Source organism: Narcine bancroftii, chromosome 2, assembly GCF_036971445.1.
Source record: "Narcine bancroftii isolate sNarBan1 chromosome 2, sNarBan1.hap1, whole genome shotgun sequence".
NCBI classification, from domain to species: Eukaryota; Metazoa; Chordata; class Chondrichthyes; order Torpediniformes; family Narcinidae; genus Narcine; species Narcine bancroftii.
The window spans coordinates 308,659,042-308,680,759 of NC_091470.1; the positions used below are offsets into that span (position 1 = coordinate 308,659,042).

A 21,718-nucleotide genomic window follows, 5' to 3' on the forward strand; every position below is an offset into this window, starting at 1 on the left:
ATGTGGATAGGGTGGTGAAGAAAGCCTTTAGTATGCTTGTTTATATAAATCAGTGCATAGAATATAGGAGTTGGGAAGTAATGATGAAACTGTACAAGGCATTGGTAAGGCCAAATTTAGAGTACTGTGTGCAGTTCTGTTCACTGATTTATAGGAAGGATATTAACAAGATAGAGAGAGTGCAGAGAAGATTTACAAAAATGTTGCCTGGGTTTCAGCATCTGGAATACAAGGAAAGATTGAGCAAATTAGGTCTTTATTCCTTGGAACGTAGAAGGCTGAAAGGGGATTTGATAGAGGGGTTTAAGATAATGAGAGGGATAGATAGAGTTGATGTGGAAAGGCTTTTCCCATTGAGAGTAGGAGAGATGGATACAAGAAGTCATGGGTTGAGAGTTGACAGACAAAGGTTTAGGAGTAACATGAGGGGGAACTTTACTCAGAGAGTGGTTACTGTGTGGAGTGGGCTTCCAGGAAAGGTGGTGGAGGCAGGATCAATTTTGTCATTTAAGAAAGAGTTGGATAAGTTTATGGATGGGAGGGGGATGGAGGGATATGGGTAGAGTGCTGGTAAGTAGGATTAGAGGAGGGTACTTGGATCAGTACAGACTAGAAGGGCCAACTTGGCCTGTTTCCGTCTGTGCTGTAATTGTTATATGGTTATATGGTTACATAAGGACAGGATTCCCCTTGTCACCTTCCATCCCACTAGCCTTTGCTTTCAACATATAAACATCCGTAATATCAGCCACCAACAACGCGATCTCACCCCCAAACAGTCCTTCCAAGTGAAGCAGCATCACTTGTGAATCTGCAGGAGTATCCACTGCAGCCAGTGCTCCCGTTGGTGCCTCCTCTACATTAGAGAGTTTGGACACAGACTGGGAGATCGATTCAGTGAGTACCTTCACTCTATCCACTGCAATAGCGGGGACCTCCCATTGGCCAACCATTTAAATTATTTGCCTCACTCTCACGCCAACATGCCTGTCCATGGTCTCATGCACTGTCAAACTGAGGTCACTCGCAAATTGAAGGAACAACACCGGATAGTCTGTCTGGGCACTCTCCAACTAGGTAGCATTTTTAATATCAGCTTGTCCAATTTCTATTAGACCCCTCCCCTGTCTGTCTGTCACTGTCCTTAAATTTATGTCTCCTTTCTTCCAACATCCCACCCTCTTCCCTCTCCCCATCACTTTCCAGCATTTTTTTCCTCTTCTGTCCTCTCACCTATATCCATCTCTTTATCAGTGGGCCTGTGCTCCTGCCCCTCTCCCTATCATTTCATTCAGGCCTGATTTTGCTCATAATTTGACAAAGGCTACAAGCCCAAAACATTATGCATCTTTGCCATAAAGAATGCTGTATGACCTGCTAAGTTTCTCCAGCATTTTTGAATATTAAACACTATCCTGGTTTGTCTTGCAGCCATAGAAATGCCTTTCTGTGCCCTGTCCAAGGAATTCCCTACCACTTTATCTAACTTAACTTAAGTCTCAGAGCCAGTTGTGGTACCAATAACCAAGCTGCTGCCGCCATCCTCAGTGCCACATTCCCCCTCTTCCAATTATTACTGAGATGAATAGCTGCCCTATTACTTTTACTCTCCCTAATGGGCATCCAAATACCTGCAACCTGTATCTCAGGCATAACTACATTTCTCTGGCTGCAATCTGTGTCTCATTCACCATCTCCAACTTCAATTCCTCATCAAATTCATTGAAGTGCTTCTGCTGACACTTGGAAGTCTCCCTGATATCCCACATGCTGCTGAAGGAGCAATCATCTGTCCTGACTGACATCCCCATTGCACTAAGCCAAGATTCACTGTCTGAAAAGTTGAAAGACCTCACCTGTACTTAACTGACCCTCTTCTCAGCCCACTTTGTCAAAGCAGCTCAAGCCAATGCCTCAACACAACTCAATCGCACCACTTACTCTCTTCTTCTTCTTCTTTGGTTTGGCTTCGCGGACGAAGATTCATGGAGGGTTATGTCCACATCTGCTGCAGGCTCGTTGGCGACTGACAAGTCCGATGCGGGACAGGCAGGCATGGTTACAGCGGTTGCAAGGGAAAATTGGTTGGTTGGGGTTGGGTGTTGGGTTTTTCCTCTTTTGTCTTTTGTCAGTGAGGTGAGCTCTGCAGTCTTCTTCAAAGGAGGTTGCTGCCCGCCGAACTGTGAGGCGCCAAGATGCACGGTTGGAGGCGAGATCAGCCCACTGGCGGTGGTCAATGTGGCAGGCACCAAGAGATTTCTTTAAGCAGTCCTTGTACCTCTTCTTTGGTGCACCTCTGTCATGGTGGCCAGTGGAGAGCTCGCCATATAACACGATCTTGGGAAGGCGATGGTCCTCCATTCTGGAGACGTGACCCACCCAGCGCAGTTGGGTCTTCAGCAGCGTGGATTCGATGCTTGCGGACTCTGCCAGCTTGAGTACTTACTCTCTATCACACCACTTACTCTCTATCACTACTATTCCCAAAATGACTCCTCCACTATACCTACACCTACTCTCCAAGAGCCAATCACAATTTAGCACCTCATCCTCAAAACACCAGTTTGGCTGCTCACTCGATTCTTTTTCATAAAGGTTCCTGCTGCTGAACTCTCGATCCTCCTCCTCCTCAAAGCACATGGAAAACTTCCAAGTGGAATTTATGCTGGAGATGCAATTCTAGTTTAAAAATTGCATCTTAGGATATTAACAGTGACATTGCAGTGATCCAGTGATTCTTCTGCTACATTGCTCGAAACATTTATTCTCATCAGTAAATCACAGAACAACCAGTTTATGACTTAAAAAATGCAGATGATGAAAATCTAAGACAAAACAGACAATGCTGGAAATACTGAGCAGATATGGGAAGAACAATAGGGTCAATGCTTCAGGTCAGCTTTCCTTTTCAGAACTTTGTCAAAATGCTGCTTTTTTTTTTACTAATTCTGTTTGCTCTGGTCCTCCTTTATTTAATCTCACACTTGCAAATTTCACCACTTATTAGTCTATTTCAGAATAGTCTGATGTCACTCAAAATCAACTGCTGGCCACAGAGTGAAAACTTTCATTAGATTGATGTGATAGAAGTTCTATATTCAGCTGAAACATTACCTTTGTTTTTCTATCTCTACAGATGTCACTGCCTGCAAGTTCCACACACAAGTGAAGGTTGCAATAACAAAAAGCCACACTAACACAAGTAGTTTTGAACAGACCAATAATGATCTCCTCAAAATGAGGTTTCACTTTGTACATCAGAGCACTCACCACCCAGAGAATTGTATTTTACCAACATCTGTTGTTTAACTAAGCTCACAAATTAACAGAGCCCCTCCTGAGCATACATACAAAGGGAAGAAACAGCAGGTGGAGGAAAGGTATACAAACAAGCATGAAGAAAATGGGGAAACAAGAAATGGGCAAGGGTTATTAGAATTTTAATAGGCTATAACTTTTGACCACAGTAACACTCCACATTATTAAGCTCCAAATAAAGAAACATTACTACAGCAAAGTCTGTCTCGAGTCTCCCTTCTCATGCTGTAAACAATACAAATGTTTGTTCATAAATATTGTGCCTTAAGAAATTTCTGATAAAATTATGTTGAACAATGTGACTTCCATGAACACATTCTTTTTATAGTATTACTGTGAAAACAATGCCAAACATTCATTTTCAACAATTCAACAACTTGGCAATCCACAACAAGATTCAGGAACGAATGTAAAAAGTTTCATCTTCAAATAATCACTGTTTAATATCCCAAGGGAGATGCCTCAAGATCTAGTGCACAGATCTGTGAAATAGCATGGACTGACTGATATCCCCGATGGCTTCACTGTCTCAATCTACAATGAGTCATTCTGTGATGGTTGCTTGAAAAGGCTGTATCTATTTACATCAGGGTGGATGTATAATACCTGCTGATCACATAGTCAGTCTCAGCACCGGTAAGTATACTCATGGTAAGCAACATCTTCTGGTAAGCTTTCTTTTTAAAGGGTGGAATGCACACTTAAAGACCCTTTGTCACAAATATCCCATCAATTTTTAGCTCTATGGAAATGAAAAAGACGAGGATGTATCAATGTGCTGTAATGCAATAAATATCTCAACTGGATGCGATGTTGTGCTAAGCAATCATGGGGATATGCTGATCATTTAAATTGATCAATACTTCAACTCAATGTTGGCATGGAAGAATTTAAAGATGGAGCCAAATCCCAAAACCTCAACCAATACTTCATCATTCTTCGCTTTTAGAATCAAAAGCAAATTAAATGTTTCTGATAGAAACACACACAGGCAGTTGTGCTCAAAGGCATCCATTTATTCTAGAAAAGTCAGTGGCAATAAAAGACAGTCAGTAGTTTGGATTTCATTCTAAACAGAATGCTCTTCATACCATTTATGGGAGCAAACTTTGCATGCTGATGACAGGCAAAAGAGCCTTTACCACCACAATCACTGATTGACACTTGAAACTGTAAAGCTGAGTTCATTTATGGATCAACATTTTATTACAGAACTGGTTGATACCCCTTATCTGAAATGCATGTGACCAGAAGTGTTGCGGATTTTGGATTTTCGAACACCATTTTAAAAATACACTCATTCACTCAGACTTAAAGATTCATGCATTCACATTACAATACAAATATTTACATATGCAGAAATTACCTAAAGTAGATGCAGTGAAAACTCCATGTTAAATAATGCACTACTTACATCTTCTACATCCCGTTCTCAGATCAGGATTTCTTAACTATTACGTATTACCTTATGGGACCACGGATGGAAAATTTTTGGATTTTGGATAATTTCAGATATTCGGATAAGGGGTAGTCAACCTGTACTTAGTTATATGCACTTTTCATGTCTTCTTTGATTTTATGTACCACATTGATTAACAACATGCGAGATACCAATTTGCATCAATCTCTGCTTTCTGGCATAAATTACAGTTGAAAAAAAACACAGGAGGATACAAGCTTTCCATAAGGATTTACCACACCAATTGAAAAAACTGTACTCAGCACATTAACATTATACATTTCAGAATGTTTATTCAATTAAAATCCCTTTCACTCAGGTCAAAGAATCAAAATTGGAAATGAAACTGAGTAATACTTGTAATTTCAATCCAAGCATCATTTGTGCATTAGAAATTCCCCAAGAGAACATTTCAAATGATTGAAGATTTTAAAATTTTGTCATATTGTCCTTTCAGTCTGAATTATGTGCATGCATTCCAATCTTTATTTAGCACTCAGTTAAAAGTTAATAAAAAGTTATTCTCTTTGCGTCCTGGAAAAGTAGTCTCTTAGAATACTTTGACATATTTGGTCTCTCAACACTGATGATATTCCTGCTGTTGGGTGCCAGAGTAACTTTAAAGCTGATTGTAGACACTAATGACATTAGGAAACATGAGGTTCCACTGCTTTGGTACTGAATGTAATTCTGGGTCATAAATAAACTTTTAGAATCTGTATGATTGCAAAATGAATTTCAATTTAGCCAAGCATGACTGACAACTTGCAGCAAACTCAAGTCAAATCATAGACTACATTTGGAGTACTGATTGCATTGTCATAGAAAAACTGTTGCAGAGTTAGTAGAAGCCACTTTTTCACCCAAACAGGAGAGAGCATTGTTGGCAAGACTGATTCTTGTCCATTTTGCAATGAAGAACCACAGTCTCAGGTCCTACAGCTACCTAACACTATGGGGCTAATAATACCTCAGAAGTTTCACTGATGCAATGCTTCAGCAACGTACAAGTAACATTATTGGCACTTGTAAGGAATGCATTGAATTGCTCGATGCAAAGAATGTATAATACATGTCCCAAATGTATTAATTTATTTCTCATATTTTATTCATAAAATATAAAGTATGTTCTGAAGTGTTCGTTTGTAAAGAAGGTCTGGAAAAGAATGTTAAGGTTTATCCCAAACTGCAGCCTAACATGGAACAGTGCTCTCTGGACTGTTCCCAGGATTGTTTACTGAAATATCAGCTGCTACTGGAAATTTATCAACTAGGTGAAAGGCACACATAGGTCTGCCTGAAACTTCCTGCTCTTCCAGTACAAACTGTCCACATCCAAATGTTGTCCCTAAAGCTTGGTGCAGCTGTTGCAAAGGTGCAACTGCACATTGAGGGATTGGAACATTCATTAAAATCCTTTGTATCAATCACTCATTCAGTGAATGAAAGGAGTCTCTTGATGTTTTAACGTAGAACTTGTAGGAAATGAAATGACATCTTATTACTATGAATAGCAACATTCTTTTCACAATCCTTGTAATTGTGTAATCGTGTCAGAAAAAAAATATTGTTCATCACTCAATTACCAATCGGTGACGTGTTGCCTTCTTGAATGGCAACTGTGTGTGCGAGTTTAAAACACATTTTGGAGCTACTGTATAAGCAGCTCCAAAATTTGACCTTGACAATGAATGATAAATTGAGTGATGCTGTTGAAGGAGTTTGGAAATTTGCTGCCATGTATTTTTGGATGAAATCATTGAAGAGTGAATGAATGTTTAGGGTTTTTATGTCTTCCATGATGCAAAGCTTCTTGAATCTAGTTGCAATTTCACTACAGAGCTGGCTTATACCTTTTAGATGGTAGGAAAAAAAATGAGGGAGTTTGTATATTAGCCACTGGCTACAGGATGCACAGGTTAATTTAATTTTATTTTAATGTAAAATGCAGCACAGTAACAGGCTCTTCTGGACCACAAGCAAACACTGCCAAAATACACTATGTGACAAATTAACTTTCTAAACCCATATGTCTTTGGAATGTGGGAGGAAACCGGAGCACCCAACGGGAACCAACGCAGATACAAGGGGAGAATACAAACACCAAACAGACAAAGCCAGATTTGAACCTGGGCCACTGGTGTTGGACTAGTGTTGTGCTAAGATAACCACTACACTAACATGCCACCCTAGTTCCTGATTAACAGGAATCCCATGGATTCTGATGGAAGAGGATTCAGATATGGGTAGATCACCAAATGTCATGGAAAAATGGTCAGACTCCTCTTGATAAAAGTGGTTATTACAGAGATTACTTGTCAATTATCAGGAAAAAGGACACACTGGTCTTCTGTTGCATGAGGGCATGGACTGCACACCATTCAGCTGTCAGCAAACAAATTCATTTCTGATTTTTCAATGAATGCAAGATCATTGAGGAAGTAGTTGAAGATAACTGGGGTTGAAATACTGCCTTGAGGAACTCCTGCAGTAATGTTCAAGCATGAGTTCCACCCTCCAAAATGGCAACACCAGTCTCCCATGCAACTGCCACCATGCTAATTCTTCATGACTTCATTTTTGCATGGGTGCCCTGGTGTCACATTAGTTGAATGCTCTTTTGATGTCAAGCCCACACAGTCTTATCTAGTCTTTGATATTCAGCATTTTTGTCCATGAATGAACAAGGCAACAATGATATCTAGTGTCAAGTATTCCTAGTAGAATAAATAGACAATGCTAAGAGTGAGATGTTACCTAAAGTCGCTATTGATATCAAGTAATGGGTTTATGAATATAGACATGTACAATAGATATGCATGAAATTTTAACTTCTAACAGGTACTTTGCAAAAAAAACCAATAGTATACATTAAGGTACAATTGGGTAAGATATAGTAGATACAAAAGATAATATTCATAATTACAGTAATAAAAGAAAAAAACATGCATTTCAATACTGCAGACAGGTCTTTTTGTGGTGTTGGGAGTAGTTTATCATTTGGGCAGTAAGGGGAAAGTTTAAGCTCCTGATCACCATTGGAAAAAAGATGTTCTCGAACCAAGAGATGGTGGTCTTAAAAAGAACACAAGAACGTAAGAAACAGGAGCAGGAGTCGGCCATCTGGCCCATCGAGCCTGCTCTGCTATTCAATAAGATCATGGTTGATGTGATCATTGACTCAACTCTACCTACCTGCCTTTTCCCCCATATCCTTTAATTCCTGCTTTTTTATAAAAAATCTATCTAACTGAACCTTATATATGTTTAACAAAGTAGCCTCAACCACTTCCCTGGGTAGAGAATTCCACAGATTCACTACTCTCTGGGAAAAAACAGTTTTTCCTCATGTCTGTCTTAAATCTTCTCCCCTTAATCGTGAGGCTGTGCCCCCTAGTTCTGGTCTCACCTACAAGTGAAAACAATTTTCCTACATCGTATCCATCCCTTTCATAATTTTATATGTTTCTATAAGATCTCCTCTAATTCTTCTGAATTCAAGTAAGTATAATCCAAGTGATTTATTTAGTCTCTCCTTGTCGGTCAAACCCCCTCATCTCTGGGATCAACCTTGTGAACCTCCTCTGGACTGTCTCCAAGACCAGTATATCCTTCCTCAAGTATGGAGACCAGAACTGCTCACAGTATTCCAGGTGCAGCCTCACCAGTATCTTGTACAGTTGCAGCATGTCCTCTCTGCTCTTGAATTCAATTCATCTAGCAATGAAGGCCAACATTCCATTTGACTTCTTAATAACCTGTTGTACCTGCAACCCAACTTTTATGATTCATGCACAAGCACTCCCAAGTCCCTCTGCACAACAGTTTTTTCACCATTTAAATAATAATCTGCTCTTTTGCAAAGTTGTACTCCACCTTTACTTGAAAGAAGCACTGAGAAGATACTGTGACCAGGTTGATAGGGGTCTCTAATTTGGCTGTCTTCCTAGCTGTTTTTCCTCATAATAAAAGCTAGATCTGTGACCCAAGGAAATCTTATAAAATTAGGAAATGGATTCAATGAATGAATCCAACAATGAGAAGTTCCACCATCAAGAATAAAATTAAAGGCAATCACTATATATCAACAAAAATCAAGTCAGCTCACAAAAAGCTTTTTCCCACAGGGAACTGAAGTAGATGAAATGATAAAATGGAAAATAGCTGAAGTAAATATTACGAATGCATACGAGGGAAAAGCAAATAGATGCACTGGTGGATTTCTATAATGGCACAAAAGGAGGATGTTTAAGTTTAACATAACTGCTCCATAAATTAATTGGATTTAATGGATTGTTTCTGTGATACACACATCCATGTACTTTTAGGAAATGTATTCTGTCCTGGCATATCAAAATAGCTTTTTCTAGATGTGTCAATGCAAAGAGCCAGAATTTGATGACCCTGATCATGAACTTTTAATAAAGTTCCTCCTGACGTCATTTTTAAAGCAACATATAAAAATGTAAAAATATTTCATATACAGAAGTTAATGATGCCTTAGTGCAACTAAAATATAGTTTCATTGTTATTGCTGCATGCAAGAACTGCTTTGTGATCCAAATTGTAACTTCAAGGTCCTGAGAGGTTTTGAAAATTCCCTGCAACTGCGTCCTGTTTACATTAGATCTATCATACACCTGCCTTTGTCAATCAACATCCAACACAGTTTTAAAATGGTTAGAAGGTAACACATGCAGTTCAATTTAGTATTGCAGGCTATAAATATGAAGCTAAACTCAATATTCTGAAAAATGTAATCCAAGGCTTTCTGTTTTATTTTATCTGTTCCTGCAACTCTAAGAGCTACATGCATAAAGAACTGCCTTTGCAAAATGTAACAACCTTTAAATATACTTTAAATATTATTCAGCAATTGAATTAAACTGAAAGTAAATGTGTTGGTTTTGGCCATATGAGAATGGCTTTATGAACGGCTTTCATTTTGACAGACATCATATTAAAAATTACTTCAAAAATTAAACCAAAATCAAAGTTCACTCCTCTGACATGCAAATAACTATAATAAAGTATTTAACTGCACTATTAACAATCATGATTTTCTGACTTTATTATTGTACTGCAAGACAAACCACACACATTTAAATGAAGTTGAAGTGAATATAGTTTTCCATATTTTTCATTACATTATTTTTTTCCCCAACCTATGTTTTTAGGCATTTCCTTACCCACTCCTAAATTACAATCCGAAATCACTATCTATGCCACGCAATTCTACAGTCATTATCATCTAAAATCCATAAATATGCTATTATCCTAGTCATTGTTTTGTCTTGTAAAACTGGGGCTGAACAAGGTACAGAATTAATGATAATGTTACAATTTTGAATCCATTGATGAACAATTACTTTGCAAAATAGGATTCAATGATCTATAATCTACAATGGTAAATGCAAATGATTGCTTGGCAAAGTTTCAGGGTTACAACTGAAGTATAAACAAATCCATTTCAAGTACTAAAGAACACAAACAGATATGAAGCTTCATAGACTAAACATGATGTACTAATAAAGGCATCATTCACATAGGACTGAAATCTTCAACTTTGAGATGAAATCCATTTATGCTTACCTGTCAGAGAATCTACAAAATAGGCCCAACTGCTACTGGTTTGTCAACACAGGAAAAACTTGTGGAAGAAGATTAAATCTTGATCATGTTTAATTGTACATGCAGCCTAAAATAAATCCAATGTTTCATCTTAGAGGCCTGGCCTCTATATTCCATCTCCTCTTGTTCCTCTACATTTCCAGCCAAGCAATCTAATACACCTAATCATGTGATCTGTTGCCATAGCTGCCGTGAATCCAGCTGTTCATGTTATAAAAGACTGAACCAAACTTTTTTTTAAAACCTAGTAAAACAAGGTCAAAGTTTTTCTGCTGTTGAAGTTAATCATCCTTACAAATCACTATTCTTTAGACCAAACAATGATTTCAAATAAATTTTAAAAAGGGAAGAAAAAAATAATTACTTATACTTTCTGTGAGCAATAACCCACTACAAATCACAGAACTTCTTAGCTAAAGGTGATAGATGAATAGTTCTTTTTTCTAAATTTGCTTGTCCTATCTTTCTTGGTTTGATTCACTGACAAGGGATATTTGGAATTACTTTACAGTGTAGAAGATGACACCTTGCAAAGATTGATTATGGGACGCTGTTAGCAGGTAAACAAAGGACAAGCAAGTAGAAAGCTTTTAAAAATGAGAATGGGAGAATTTAGGGCCAACATTTACTGTTAGACTGAAGGGCAAGGCTCACCAGATTAGGAACCCTGACTGATGAGAGATATTGAGCCAATGGTCAAGAAAAGGTGAGGCATAGGCAGCTAGGATCAAGTAAGTCCCTTGAAGATTATAAGGGATGTAAGAACACACTAAAGGAGGAGATATGGAGGGCAAAAAGGGAACACAAGATATCTTTGACAGATAAGGTAAAGGAGAATCCCAAGTGATTTTAAAAAGCATATTAAGATCAAAAGTATAACTTGGGAGAGAATAGGTTCCCTGAAAGATCATTTTGGGGAGCCATGGGAGATGGGTGAAGACTTAAAGTGAATATTTCTAGTCTATATTTACTGTGGAGAAAATCATGGAAGTGAGGGAATTTAGGAAAGAAAGAATGATGACCTGAAACTTGTAGATATATTGAACGAGGAGAATTTAGCAGTCTTGAGGTTCTTAAAGGAGACTGATGGTCCACTCTAGAATGTTCTGAAAGTCAAAGGAAGAAATTGCCTAGGCCACAGCAGAAATTTTTGTCAGCTTGTAGCAATGGGTGAGGTATCAGAAGACAAGTATGGCTAACTTTGTACCTTTATTTAAGAAGGACTGGAAAGACAAACCAAAGGACAAGAGGACAATGATTTCTTACACCAATCATGGAAAAGTTACCAGAGGAGATTTAGAGAAATAAGGTCTATCAGCATTTGGAAAGGTATGGGATAAAAGATCACTATCATGAAAATAGTCTCTCATAAATTTAATTGATCTTTTGAAGAGGCAACCATTAAATTTGATGAAGGCTTTAGCAAGGCTTTTGACAAGGTCTCGCATGGTAGGCTGGTCCAGAAGTTGGGATCCAGTATGAGTTGGCCAATTAGATATAAAATTGTTTAGTGGAGTATTGTACTCAAATTGAAGAACTGTGGTCAATGCTGTGTCCTCTTGTTTGTCATCTATATTAAGGGTTTGGATGAGAATGTAGGTTACAACAAGTTTGCAGCTGACACCAACATTGGTGTATGGTGGACAGTGGCAAGGACTAAAATAATAAAATAACATATGTTAAGTTTTTTGAGGTTGTTGGTTAGTGAGAAGTGTGGAAGAAACCACTTAAATCTGACTGCTTCACAGGGAAGAGGGGCCATGCTCTTTGACGGGGCTATTGCCAAAATAAAGGTTGAGAATGGCTGATCCAGAACACATTTCAGAGATCTCAATATTGTCAAACTTTTCACAAACATCCCAACTTCTAAACTTATCACAGAGAATATATAATTGAGGATTTTGGTGAAAATGTGGAGCTTGGTTCGCTGGAAGAACCAGAAATTGAAATGATTAGCCTCCAAAAGCAAAAAAAAATCTAGTGGAATGAGTCCAGGCATTTCCTCCTCAGTTCCAAATGACTTTAATTTTAACTGGGCTTCTCGTTACAAACTTAATCAGATGGTGTTTTGATGCCAATGGCAGACACTCCCAATGAACTATTTGTAAGTTCTTCATTTTACTTTTTTTTTTAAAACCAAGTTCTTAATAATGTTTAGCAAAGTTGTGTTGGTACAATATAAATTGTGTGTTGGTGAACATTTATTGCTGTGTAATTCCTTCATCAGTTGACAATATTTCTTATCACTTGGTTGGTGAGTAACAGTGAACTGAAGAAATTGCTTCGATCTGATTTGGCTTGTCTTTTATGCTTAGGTTTATGCAGGCAATGTTCCACATTTTTAATACAGAAGAATGCAGATGCTGGAGATATGCAAATATTTTTTAAAAATTAAAAATGAAAATACATCACAACCTGGGCAACAACCATGGATAGTGAAACAATGTTAGCATGTCAGATTTATGATCTTTTTATCAGTACTTTAATTTTCAGAGTTTTCCTGGAATAGCTTTATTCAATGGTTGAATAGTTCCAAAGAACATATCTTCACCACTGCAACCCAAGTGATATTAGGGATGTCAGCTTATGCTATTTTCAGTGATATTTCTTGAAATATCTAAATTGGCTTCTGTAATGTTAGAGACCTCAAAACTTCTGGATGAATGTCTTCCAAATGCATCAACCATTGTCCTATGCTCAGGTCTACTACTATTGCAGATGACACTCATTAAACCTCCTGAGTAGCTTAATGGTTACATCCATACATTTTTAATTATTCATCATTATTCATGAGTGGATATGGCAAGAATTAAGAACTTTGATGGGATTTAATAGTTCTGGACTCACTAAGCTCTGCCTATTTTCTGCTGCCTCCATTATTTATAAAGTACGTTGTTGCTTCATGAATTGGCATATTGTAGTGGCAGCTACACTGCTAGTGAAAAGAACACACAACCAGACGGGTTGAGCAGAACATGTATTCCAGGCTGCTGGGCTAGACTTATACTCCCAGCCTGGGCCTGGCTGATGTCAGCCTCCTGGGTCCCCCAGCGCGGGCTTCTGTGCTGAGAAGAAGGGGAAACCCCCAATGGCGCCATTTTGGCTGGCTGCCCTGCCGCGTGAATTACAAGCGGGGCCGGTTCGCCTGCCTAGTGGTGTGCCGTCACACAGCATCCCCCCTCCCCACCCCCAGAACCGGCGCCAATGTCTTTTGTAGCTGGGCGGCTTCGCTTCTTGGGCTGGGCCACAATCACTGGTTCGGTGGGATCGAGGTGCGTTGGCTTCAGCCTGTCCACAGTAAACAGTTCCCGCCTGCTGCCGATGTCCAGCATTAACGTAGACCCTGAATGCTGGAAAACCTTGTACGGCCCCTCGTAAGGTCTCTGCAGAGGTGCCGCAGGAGGGCCCCGCCGAATAAAGATGTACTCTGCGGAAAACAGCTCGCTGGGGACGAGAGATGGCCGTGCCTCATGTCTTGGCAGCAGTGGGGGTGCGAAGGAGTCCAAGCGGGACCGGAGGTGGGGAAGCAGCTTGTGCAGCAACCGCTGGGGGTTGTGAGGCACGTTGATGAACTCACCAGGAAATGCCAGCGGTGTGCCGTAGACCAGCTCAGCTGATGACGCCTGCAGATTCTCCTTGGGCGTGGAACAGATGCCCAGGAGCACCCAAGACAGTTCGTCCACCCAGTCAGGAATGGTGAGGTGGGCCATAAGTGCCGACTTAAGGAGGCAGTGCAGACACTTGACCAGCCCATTGGCCTGCGGGTGATAGGCCGGGTTGCAGTGTAGCTCAATCCCCAACCTGTTGGCGAGCTGTGCCCAGTGCACAGAGGTGAACTGGATGCCCCGATCACTGGTGAGGTGATTCGGAACGCCGAACCGGGAGACACAACTGTGCAACAGTGCTCGGGAGCAGGAGTCCGTGAAGGCGTCTGGCATCAGGATTGCCTCAAGCCAATGAGTGGTGTGGTCCACCACCGTGAACACGTAACGGTTGCCCTGGGAAAAGGGTAAGGGACTGATTATGTCCACATGAATGTGGCTGAACTGTTCCCGGAGGTGCTCAAACTCTTGCACGGGCGCCCTGGTGTGCCTGTGTAGCTTGGACATTTGGCAATGGCTGCATGTTCTGGCCCAGCCCGCGATCTGCTTCCACAGCCCATGCCAGATGAACCGCTCTGCCACCATCCACACCATGGACCTGATGGATGGGTGCAAAAGGTCGTGGATGTGATGGAAGACTTGGCTGCACCACTGCTGGGGAACAACTGGCCATGGGGTGCCCATGGAGACATTGCACAGGACAGTGCTTCTGCTGCTCGGAGTCGGGAGGTCTCGGAACTGCAGGCACATGATAGAAGTCCTGAAGGCTCGCGTCTCCTCGTCGGACTTCTGGTCCCGAGCGAGCTAGTCGAAGTCGAGGCCTGGCATCAGTGTGCAGATGGCCGGTCGTGAGAGTACATTGGCGACCACGTTGTCCTTCCACGACTTGTGTGGTAAACTCTGACATGAAGGAGAGGTGACGCTGCTGGCAGTCCAACAAGGGGTCCTTCGCCATCGCGAGTGCCTGGATGAGAGGTTTGTAGTCAGTGAAGATGGTAAAAGTCCTCTCCTCCAAGAAATAGTGGAAATGCTGCACCGCCAGGTACATGCCCAGTAACCCATGGTCAAAAGCGTTATACTTGCACTCTGGTGGGTGGAAAAGCCAGCTGAAGAATGCCAGCGGGTTCCATTGTCTGTTCAACTGCTGCTCCAGGACGGCGCTGACCTGTAGCCTTTGCGAGGCATCCTTGGTAGCCTCGAAAGCACTGCAGGCCTCTGGGGTCCAGGTGAGTGATTTATGCTTGGCTGCGAAGAGGCAAATAGCAGCTGCATGATGCGCGCAGCTCCTGGGATGAATCGGTTGTTGAACTTGACCAAACCCGTGAACTCCTGTGGCCCCTTGAGATTGTCCGGACGTGGGAACTCCTTGACAGCGACGACCTTAGTAGCGGCGGGTATGGCTCCCTCGGCCGTGATGGTATGGCCCAGGAACTGCATGGATACTTTCTCAAACTGGAACTTGGCTGGGTTGATGGTGAGGCCTAAGTCGGCCAGCCGGGAGAAGAGGGTGCACAGGTGGGCCTTGATCCCTGCTGGCAACGAGGATGTCATCTAAGTAAATGAAGACAAAATCTAGGTCCCTGCCCACTGAATCCATGAGGCCTCTGGAAGGTCTGAGCGGCATTCTTGTGCCCGAACGGCATGCGAAGGAATTTGAACAAGCCGAAGGGGGTGATGATGGCCATCTTTGGTATGTCCTCAGGGTGCACTGGGATTTGATGATACCTGCGCACCAGGTCAACCTTGGATAAAACCCTCATCCTTTGCAGGTTGGCCGTAAAGTCCTGGATGTGAGGGATGGTGTAACGGTCAGGAACTGCTGCCTCATTGAGCCGTCGATAGTCTCCGCAGGGGTGCCAGCTGACGGAGGTTTTTGGAACCAGGTGGAGTGGAGAGGCCCACGGGCTATTGGACCACCGAATGATTCCCAACTCCAACAGATGCGAAACCTCCTCCTTCACCACCTGTAGCTTGTCAGGCGGGAGCCAGTGTGCCTTGGCATGAACTGTTGGGCCCTAGGTGGGCATGTGGTGGAACACCCTGTGGCATGGCGAGGCAGTGGAGAACCGTGGCTTGAGGAGGGCCGGAAACTCATCCAGGATTCGCTGGAACTAGTCTCTGGGTGTGCTGATCATGGCCATCTGCGGCTGCTCCGTGCGGGAGGTGTCGAGGTGAACGGCCTGTTAAGTAGGGGCATCCACCAGGTGTCAACCCCGAATGTCCACCAGAAGCCCATGGGCGAGGAGGAAGTTGGCACTCAGGATGGCGGTCAGAAGGGACGAGACTGTGAACCTCCACGAGAACTTTCATCGGCCGATCTGGAAGTGGACTGTCTTGTCTCCATATGTCTGGATCTCTGTTGCATTGGCCACATGGAGTGGAGGTCCTCGAGGTCGGTTCCTGGACTCTATGGCCATGGCCGGAATGATGCTTATCTGGGCCCCAGTGAAAACGAGGAATCACCGGCCACTGACTGAGTCCCGCAGGTAGAGGAGGCTCTGTCCTTGGCCAACCGCTGCTGCCATTAACTGCGGCCAGCCTGCTCATTTCCCTGGAATGAGCAGGGCTGACGACACTTCCGAGCCTTGTCTCCCCAGTGCTGGTGGCAGAAGCAGAGGCATGGAGTGGATGCCTTGCCGCTGGTTCTGCTCTTGGTGGCCCCTGCATGGGCCGGATGCTCTACCGCAGCGCTAAGAATGGGCTTGGCATGGTTATGCCCGTGCCTTGTGACTTGCTGGACCACAGAGCCCTCCGGGAATTGCTCGAGCCATAGTTTTTGGGCCTTCTGAGCGACCTTCTCGGGTCGGTAAAGCTCTCTTGGGCCAGTAACAGCCGGTTGTCCTTGGGCAGATGGTCGAGGAAAATGCGCTCGAAGAGTGGGCAGTTGGTGAGATCTCCCATGAGCATGAGCATCTCGTCCATCAGTTCCATTGGGGACATGTCCCCCAGGGTGTCGAGGTGCAGCATCCGAGCGGCACACTGGCACCTGGATAGTCCGAGGGGTCTGGTGAGCACTTGCTTGATGGTCTCGTTTTTGTCTTCGGCAGGTGGGTGCTGAACGAGGTGCAGCACATGTTTGGCGGTGGCCTTGTCCAGGGTGGTGACCACATGGTAGAATTTGGTCATGTTGAATGAAATCTGGCGGAAATGAAACTGAGCCTCTGCGTGGCCGAACCAGGTCTCCGGCTCCTGAAACAAGAATTCAGGCAACTTAATGGTTCCCAGGTACGCTCATGATGGGTTCAAAGACGTTTGAACCAGTAGGGGCCACCAATTGTAGCGGCAGCTACACTGCTACTGAAAGAACACACAACCAGATGCGTTGAGCTCAGTGAGCAGAACTGATTTATTCCAGGCTGCTGGGCTAGACTTATACTCCCAGCCTGGACCTGGCTGACGTCAGCCTCCTGAGCCCTGTGCTGAGAAGAAGGGGAAACCCCCGACGACACCATTTGGGCTGGCTTCCCCGCCACGTGGATTACAAGCTGGGCTGGTTCACCTGCCGACTTGTGTGCCACCACAATATCATGAAAAGGCATCCCTGGAGTTAATGGATTAGAGCTTCTCACAAGTACATACTTTTGAACTTCGGAATCAATGTTATTTTGCTAAAATTTTAAAGTGAAGTCCAAATAGACCTCTGCGAGCATGTTATTACCTCTGCCAATACTCAGTTGAGCAAACATATCTGTGGCTAATTGACTGGCACAGACAAGGTCCTTGTTGCTTTTCTGACCACATGCCCTAGAGTCATCTGTAGCGTAAGGCCTTCAGATTTCTTTGCCTTTAATGAGCTAGGGAGGTTTTAATAGCCATGACTTTCACTTTTACTCAATTTTTATTACAGATTCACTTAATTAACCAAATTTAAATGTCCCCACAGCAATGAAGGAATTTGAACTCAGGGTTGTAAATCATTACGGAGCAATGATTATGTAGCTGTACTCCAAAGTAACCAAATGTATTATTTACCAAGTACATTTGCTATAAATTCAAGGCATTCACAACACAGAAATGGACCAATGATCCAGATTTGTAATTATCCTCAGGATTTTTTTCATTGGAAGAGTAAATGCCATGTATTTCTTTACAATTCTTTCTAGGAAGGATCCAGTGATGTCATAGTAGAAAAATGATCATTAATTATCATTAATCTGTTGCTTTATTCAGCTCATTTTGAGCTCCGTAGAACAGGCAATGAACCACCAGAACGTACAGTAATTGTTAATTTTTCCAATTATAAATAAAATTCTAAGAATGGGGCCCACAATTTCATAAATTGAAACTTTCCATCTTTAATATATCTAATTTTCTCTAAACTTAAGTAGGGGGTGAATCATCTTTCCATTTCAATAAAATTGCTCGTCTGGCTATCAAAGTGGTAAAAGCTAAAACTTTTTCCTGAGATACCGATACAAGTTTATCTGAATCACAAGAAAACCTAAACAAAGAAATTAATGGGTAAGATTCCAAATTAATCTTAAGGATCATTGATAAAGTTTGGAAATTTGTTTTACAGAATCTAAGTTTGGGCACTTCCAAAACAAATCAAAGAAGCTTCAAAAATGTTACATTTCTCACATAATAGATCAATATCTGCATTAAAAATTGAGATAATATAAGTTTGGCCATACGAGTTCTGTGTACCACCTTAAATTGTAATAAACAATGTCTTGCACAAAATGAGGAATCAATAATCAAGCTGAGAGTGGAGTACTAGTCTTCATCTAAAAATGTTAAGTTCAAATCTCGTTCCCAATTGATCTTGATCCCAGCCATGGAGACTGATTTTTAATCCAATAAGTTATTATAAATCCACCATGAAAATAAAAACATAAATTTTAAAAACAGATCAAGAATATTACCCTTTTAAATCACTTCCTTTAAACTGATCAGGTTCTGTGTCCCACCCTCTATTTAAGATCACTGGGTTCTCTGGATTTATTATACAAATGTTCGCCATTTAAAAAAAGAATTTAAAAGCATATTGGGATAATAATCAATAGTCCAAAATATTTGCCAATCCAGATCACCATTTTTTTTTCTGTACTTAACTTACTAAGCACACCTTTCTGCAGTCATGATCTAAATTTGCTAAATCCTTTCTGAGACCATCAAAGTTGGCCTTTTTCTTATTTAGAATTTTAACCTGAGGACCAGGTTAACCTTAAAACCAATTGCATTATGATCACATGATACAATGTGTTTCCTTACATTCACTTCTGTCATCTGCCCTATCTTGTTCCCTTTTAGGAGATCCTGTATTGCACTCTCTCTAGCCCATCCAGCCCTTTTACAGTATGGAAGGCTCAATCAAGTTAAAATCACCGGCTATCAGATGATATCTGTTATATCCCTGCAGATTTGCTCCTCCAATTCCTACTGACTCTTGGGTGATCTATAATATAATCCCATTAATTTGGTCATCCCTCCTTCATTCCTCAGTTCTACCCATATAGCCTCAGTAGAAGAAGCTGACTGAGAACTGTCATGACATTTTACCTGACTAGTAATATCACCCCTCCCTCTCTATCACATCAAAGCAACAGAACCCTGCAACATTGAGCTGCAAGTCCTGCATCTCCTGCCACAGTCTCAATAATGGCCATAATGTCATAATTCTACATTTTGATCTATACTCTAAACTCATCTGTCTTTCCTACAATGCTCCTTGCATTGAAATAAACAGAACTCAGAACATTATTCTCACTATGCTCAACCTTTCTATTTCTGTCTTTGTCGTCAGGCTTAACAACATCTTCTTCCTCAACCACTCCACTATCTGCTTTGGTTTCCATCCCCCTGAATCTCTATCTTGGGAATTTCCCAGAAAAGTGCTAGTATACCTTCCTGAAAGGATATTACGCCCCCCCCCCCCTCACCCCCTCCAGCTCAATGCAATACACTCTGCTGGTACAGGTCTCACCTTCCCTGGAAAACAAGCCAATGACCCAAAAGTTTGAAGCCCTCCCTAATGCACCATCTCATTAGCCACATACTAAACTGTGTTATTTTCCCATTTCTGACTTTATTGGCACATAGCATAGGTAGAAATCCTGAGATAACCACCCTTGATGTTCTCTCCTTTAACTTAGCACCAAATTTGCTGAAACTCACTTTGCAGGACCTTGTCACCCTTCCTAAATAAATCATGTCCTTATATCCTCTCCAGCATTTTCCCTCCCACTGATGTGAGGCTTACCAGCCCTCTACTTCCTGGATTATCTCCATTCTCCTTCTGGGAAAAGATTACCACATTGGCTACTCACCAGTCCCCTTGGACCTCACCTATTGCTAATGAGATATTTGTTCAAGCCTCAGAAATTTCACACTTGCCTCATTCGATAACTTGGGACATACCTTGAGGTAAAGAAAGATGAATAAATCCCCAAGGCCTATCAAAATATTTCCTCAAAGAATTCCAACAAATTTGTCATGCAAGATCACCCCTGAAGGAAACCATAAGGACTTTGACCCATTTTATCTCGTTCTTTCATGTACCCCAAAACTTCATCCTTATAATCTTACCAACCACTGAAATCTGAGTTACTTGCCTATAATTTCTGATATTTTTCCTGAGCTCTCTTCTTAAATGATCACTACTAATGCGTCCACAATCTCTTTAGCTATCTCATTTACACCCTGGTGATGTAGTCCTTCTGGTCCAGGTGACATTTACTTCCCAAGCACTGTTTCCTGAGTCATAGTGACAACACTCATTGCCATCTCACACCAGAGTCTCAATTTCTTTTCTGTGATGTCCTCCACAGTGAAGACTGATGTAAAATACCTATTCATTTCATCAACCCTTTCTTTATTCCCTATCACTACTTATGCAGCATAATTTTCCAGCAATCCAGTTTCCAATCTTGCCTCTCTTTTACTCTTTATATATCTGGAAAAAAAAGATGGTAGTGTTACAAGCCCAGAGGATGCATAACCCCAGCAGCAATAGATATTCATCAAGACAAATGGTTACTTAAACAAAAGTTGATTTTAATTAAACATGAAAACAGAATTACACTTTAATTTATCACTGTTAACTTACTTTACCTAACTTAACCCCCTTCTAATTCTAAGCGCATGTGTATGTAATGTGTGTGTTTAAGTTCAGAAAAGATCTTTGGTTCACAGTCCAATTTCACTTCTCATTCCTCTAAGTTCACTGGTTGCAGGCAATTCTTATACTGTGCACAGAATTTAACATGTATCAAGTTCACTAGGCTTTGGTGCTCAAAAGGTAAATGGTTACCACTCAGGAAAGTTCTTGTTGATTTTCAGAGAAAGATGTGTTGTTCCAGGACATCCACAACTGATATACTTCCATCAGTCATCTCAGTGTCTCGGGGACGAAACGTGCCCCATCAGGGTTTTTTTTCTTTTTTCCTCACCCCCCAAGATCCCTCTCCCCACCTCTTTACCTTTCAGGTCACCAGAGTTCCCTTCTGTTCCCTTAGTCCAAGTGAAACATTAGACAGCCAGTCCTCTCCTCTTGCATGATCCACAAGGGCTTCGACCAAGGCTGTCTTCAAAAAGCTTGCCAGCTTGTCGTGATCCAGTCCCAGCAACTTCTGCTGGCTGATACTGTCAGAGTCTCTCCTCCTCCCCCCCCTCTCCTCCTCCGCTCCTCCCCCCCCCTACTCCTCCCCCCCCCTCCACCTCCCCCCCCCTCTCCCCCTCCTCTCCCCCCCTCTCCTCCTCCCCTCCC

General features: G+C 41.9%; 1 protein-coding gene across 22 annotated transcripts in view; it reads right to left on the minus strand.

The window, feature by feature from the left end:
* The window catches only part of dtna (dystrobrevin, alpha), a 438,543-nt gene that overhangs the window by 236,649 nt on the left and 180,176 nt on the right, over positions 1–21,718 (minus strand). Inside the window, exon 1 of one of the 22 annotated variants that reach the window (XM_069921571.1) lies at positions 21,263–21,281. The exons of 20 other annotated variants lie outside the window; for them this stretch is intronic. The gene's annotated coding sequence lies outside the window, so the exon portion shown is untranslated. Of the gene's footprint in view, positions 1–10,369; positions 10,481–21,262; positions 21,282–21,718 lie in introns of those variants that run through there. One more of the 22 variants, XM_069921570.1, reaches the window with a different exon arrangement.